Here is a 5,933-nt window from a genome sequence, read left to right on the forward strand (position 1 = left end):
AAATAAATTTTAAACTAAAATAAAATGAAAGTATAATTATCACTGACTATAAAAATAGACGATATAAATTTAACTCCTAACTCGTCAAATGTGTGACGCATGGTCAGGGTCCCTCTGCTTCACTTATCGACGCGTCGGGTACCCCCCTCATATCAAGAATTGACGTGCAGGGTCTTCTTATTGAATACTATAGAGCTCCCTAAACGTTGTTTTTTGATTACAAGAGATTGCCGCGGAAGAGCCTGTTGTCCGTATATTTATATATTTCCGAAATCACATTGTAGTGATATATACTGAACACGATAAATTATATAATGTAAACAACTACATGAGAAACAGCAGATACAGTAGATAAATTAAATACAGGCTATTTTTTTGTATCGTTTATTGCATTGATGGAGGGATGATGTATGCTGGGTAATGGTACAGCTAGCGATTGGGTGACTTTCACTTGCTTTGGATGTTATCAGTCCATACAATGGGCATTATTAGCAGAAATCAGTCCCGTAGACATGGGCCAGCATATAGATGGAAGGCATCTGCCATCTATAATTCAGTTTTGAGATCCCTTCCCAGACGCCTTAACGCCCACTCAGGAAATCAAATGATAGGGTGGGGCTAGGTTTCACAATGAGCTCACCCGAAACCTTGGCTGATTGTGACCTACACCCGTTTTCAAACCTTGGCTCATGTGATTAGGTAGAAGATCTTCAGGGGGTCCTTTGTCCAGCTGATCCATCAACCCCCAGGCAGGTAAACCTTATTCATGACATAACAAGGTAACAATTTAAAAAATTAAACAGCAACAGTCTAAATGCAAAGTGCATTCTAAACTCCACCTCAATAAATTATATGAATGTGCAAAGAGTCATTCAGGACTGTAAAAAGTGAACTACAGAACCCAGAGTCTTCATCATTAAATCTCTGGTTGCTTCATTTTTCTATTTTATATCATATACTTCAAAGGTTTTAGTAAAGTTGCATTGTGAGGCAAAGTGTTTTGTGTGTGTGTGTGTGTGTGTGCGCACGCGTGTCATGAACGACTATAAAAGGCCTTTTCTTAAAGAAAAAAGCGCCGTTTGATTTCGATTTATGGCAGACCGCCGCTACTTCTAAATGGAATGCAGGCTTCCTACGGCAGACAGCTAATAACAGGAATCGGACGCACAGTTCACCCTAGTCCACAGCAACTGTAGTATCAGGTAAATGTTAAGAGGTAGGAACGTTTGTGCTGGGTGTTGTGAGGGTGGGATGAAAAATTTTCCAGGGTGTCACTGATGAGTTACAAGTCAAATAAGATCTGTTGTTTTGGTAGCTGCTTCTGCCATCACTGTTAGGATTAAAAGAATCTATTAGGTTAAGAAAACACCATGTCAATAACATAAATAAGAAACTGACACATACACACACTGGAACAAATTTTAATGTTACACTTTGCAAGCATCATATTTTATGTTACTGATCTTACCTGCTTTGCGACGATCTGATGTGTTGTACTAGTCAGAAGTGGTTAGCGGACCCAGACTCGGACCCCTCGGTACAGTAGATCAGTGCTATTGTTTACTGTGAAGAAATGAGTAAACAACAATCCACAGTGCAAATCTTGCTTCGTGGCACTCCCTTTTCCCGTGGTGTGTGGCAATGCGTCAGTGTACAATAAATTCCCCAAACTCCGTGAATCTCTCCTCCAGTCTCTCCGTCTCGCCCTTCCTCCTGAAGACAGCAAACACAAACACAGTTAGCTCAGCTCAGCTCACTAGCAATTACCCAACAATACGCTTGTAGTGATGGGAATTCCAGCTCTTTTTAGAGAACCGGCTCTTTCGGCTCGCCTATCCAAGAAAAGAAAACCCTAACCTGGCTCTTTCGACTTTGTTGCTTTAATTAATTTATTATCAACAGCAATATAAAATTGTGCAGACAATGAATTACTAATGTAAAAAAAGTTTTTTATTTATTTATGTTTATTATATACTTTTACTCATTCACTCCACATAAAATGTATAAAATAAATTATAAAGTACAAAAAACACAAAATACACATAAAATACAAAAAACAACTATTTACATTTCTACTTTTAACTATTTTAACTAATTTAATTCAGCCTTTTCCTTTTAAACAAATTTCAAGGAAAACAACACAAAACACTGCAAACCACAACACAATAAAATATAAATCAATATGCAAAACAAAAAAGAAGATGCACGTTCTCTGTCACATAGGCGTGGGATGATTTTTGGGAGAGTGTTTTCCTGCTTATAATTGCATACATAGGATTCAGTGCATGAATAAACTTTCTGAATCCTTTAACACCCACAGCTGAAATAGTTTGAAATCAAGTGCAATCATCTTTGCCAGGTCTTCATCAATTGAGTTCTGTCTTGCTGGGGTCACAGACCTCTGCAAAAACTAATAGAGCTCTGGTTTGGTATAGGTGGTGGTGGTGATATAGCGCAAGATGCTGTAGATGCAGCAGCAGCAACAGTTGCAATAGGCATCTTTATTACTATCAAACTCAACTGACTGCGTTTTATCTTCCCAATGCACTGATGGGTGGACAGTTCTCAGGTGCCTGTGCAGGCTGTTTGTGGAGCCGGCTCTATATGATAACCTTTTCTTGCAGACTGTACATTCTGCCTATGTATTGTCAATAAAATTGAAATGGTTCCAGATTTTGCTTCTTTTCTTGGTGTCAATCATTTTCTTTACTATAACTTTCTAATGTGATGATGTTGTCTCTTGTTGTTGCCCCTGGCTCTCTTTCTCTCCCTCTCCCTCCTGCTCTGTTTCTGTGGTACTGCGAGTGGGCAAACATAAGGCTGTGTTTGCGACCCTCTGCTCAGCGCAAACACAAGACTCACGTGCGGTGTGAAGCAAAAAAAAGTAAGAAAGAGAGAGGGTGAGAGAAAGAAAAAAAAGAAACATGGAGCCGGCTCCCGTTGTTCACTTCAAAATCTGTCCCTAAGAGCCGTTTTGTTTGCGACAGACACATAACTATATGCTTGAGTCACTACCAGGCTTGGTGCGATACTCCAGCGCTGACCATCACTCAACCCTGGCTTAAGTAGTCTTATTAGAGTCTAATTAGAAACAGCTGAAGTGCCCGAATCAGCTGTCGGAGGGACAGCTCTCACGAGGAGGAGCTTCCGGGTCGGAGGTCACTCAGCAGAGTGTTGCTCAGAAAGAGCAACCTCTGCAAACCACAAGAGGAGACTGCTACACATGTGCGAAAGGCATCTACTTCCGCTCGAAGCATTTTACGATAGTTACGGGTCAGATTATCTGGTAAGACATTAACAGTATCTCTTAAAACGTTTGCAATAATGAAACATTTCAATATAATGTAGACAAAAAGGGGAAAAAAAAGATAGTTACGGATTAGGTCTACTCGTACTATCCGTACCGCGCATGTGCAGATGTTCTCTTCTTCTTCTGTTTTGTTTAATGGCAGTTAAACAAAACAGAAGACTCCCCAGTGTACGAGGATACCGCCACTTGCTGACTGAGCGAATTAGCCCTATTGTAAACTGAATTACAAATCGTGTTTGTATATGCGTGTTATATTTGATTAATGATAGTCGAGTGTGTTTATGCTTCTCTGTGTGGAAAGGATTGATTGGAATTGTGATGATGATGTCCACTATCCCTGTCAATTTTCAGTAAACACTTAATCTGGCTGATGAATCTTCACGTTATTTGGAGCTGTGTTTCTGATTTTTTCCAAAAGACAACATCATCACATTAGAAAGATATAGTAAAGAAAATGATTGACACCAAGAAAAGAAGCAAAATCTGGAACCATTTCAATTTTATTGACAATACATAGGCAGAATGTACAGTCTGCAAGAAAAGGTTATCATATAGAGCCGGCTCCACAAACAGCCTGCACAGGCACCTGAGAACTGTCCACCCATCAGTGCATTGGGAAGATAAAACGCAGTCAGTTGAGTGTGATAGTAATTCTGCTGCCCTCAGGTGAATGTATGGCTATTCACCCTATGCAGCGAGCTTAACATAAGAGGAGATGGTTCCAGGAACAACAAGACACATCGCTTTGTCTTTGTGTCTTTAACTGAAGACCGTTTTTTCCTCTTTTAATTTGTAAGACTGTGAACATACAGTAAAATAATACGTAAGCATAAGTATTGACATATTTTGTAACCAAAAACAAGTTAGCAACATAGCTTTTCTTATGCTTTACATTCACCATAAACATCTTTCCTTTATACGTTCAAATAACCTTTTAAGTAACATGAAAGTGACAAATCATACAGAAAATAAAGCTAGACATTGCTTACTTACAGATTATGGCTCAACAAACTCCCCAACGATGTAAACTGGGCTTAAAGTTGTGCAGCTTGTTTTCTGCTCCATGCATTTTCTCCAGTGTTGCCAACTCCTCAGTAAGGAAAATTGCTATTGGTTGTCCTAAAAGTCGCTAGAAGTCGCTAAATGACGTCATCGCCTAATTTGCATAATTGGTCATGCTAATCTAATTGTAACCTATGTTGTTGCAGAGAGAAATAACATCGTGGAAGAGACATAAAGTGAGTAAAAAACTTTATGGGAAAAGGGTAACACCACCTGGGTCTGGGTGCAGTTCCCCCCTCCAGGGGCAAGGGTACCTAGACCCGGTTTGTAGAGTACGCTTGGGGAGTGTGATCGTGTGTACAGCGTCTCTTTATGTCTGTCTCCACGTTGGTTGAGTGTGGAGTGAGTGCATATGAGAGCATGAGGGTGGGAATGGATGTTTGTGTCTGTGTGTGCCTGTATGTCTGTGTCTATATGTCAGGTTGGGTATCAGACGCCACCTCTCTGGGGACACCTCAGGCCCTCCAAGGTTTGGAGGCCTATCTCCACCCATCACCACTTCCCCGGCCGGTGGCGGACTCTCTCAGGTATCGGTGCGTTGGTGGTTCTTTGTGTCTGGGGGTGGGCGCCCAGGTACACACCGGCTCACTCCTTGGCGGCCGCTTATCGGGGCCTGGAGCCTGGGGCTCGCTCGGGCCACTTCGGAGGTGGGGTGCCCCCGGCCTCTCGGCCTGGGGCTCGGTCACTCAGGCACAGCTAGCTGCCGGCGGAGCTCACGGGCGCGTCACTGCAACCCCCCCTGGCTTCTGCTCCGCGGCTGCTGAGTGAACCCTCATCTGGGACTCTCCTCAGCTCTTACTGGAACAGTGGCGCGGCTGCCCCTCTATTGGTCTTCCATGGTCTCTTGTGTTCTGGGGGCCTCTGGATGTCTGGAGTTTTGATCTCCTCCATACCTGCTTCATACCCTGGAGGACGGGGCTGTGGCCCCCCCACACTCCCTAGCAGATCATTACATGGAGAAACCTTTGGAATACAAGCGCGCTGATCCACACAGGTATGCACATGGGTGTTCACTGCTTGTAGACTTAAATTACATCTTTCTTGGCTGCTACTTCGAAGCACATCTGTCCTGCGTGCTGCACAACAACATTGAATATTTAGTATTTACTGCTGTTTACACTTAGCTAGATTAATGCGATGGTGTTGTGTTTAGTATGTTGCTTTGTTTTTTGTTTTTTTTGTTTTCTTTGCTTGTTTTTTATTCTTCTCTCAACAGGTGATCCAGGAGATTTTTATTTTTTTTCTCCCCCCCTTTTCTCACTGTCCCTCTCCCCTTCTGTTTTTCCTTTCCTTCCTCTTTCTTTCTCCCTTTCCTATCCCTCACTCATGTCTGTCCCGTCTGTAATATCTGAAAATAAAATATAATAAATAATAAAAACAAAGATCGACCAAATGGACCAATACGGCAATGCCACGAAGATCCATTTGGCAAAGTAAATCCATTGGGTATCCTTGTTGGTCTTCAGACAACAATTCTGATGGCTAAAGAACCAAATGGGACAGGCAGGAAAAAAAAAAGAAAAGAAAAATATTATAACACTTGCAATAAGTTACACACATG

This window comes from Mchenga conophoros, linkage group LG3, assembly GCF_057382185.1.
Source record: "Mchenga conophoros isolate Kocher_MC1m ecotype Shallow Benthic linkage group LG3, M_conophoros_male_GT1.1, whole genome shotgun sequence".
NCBI classification, from domain to species: Eukaryota; Metazoa; Chordata; class Actinopteri; order Cichliformes; family Cichlidae; genus Mchenga; species Mchenga conophoros.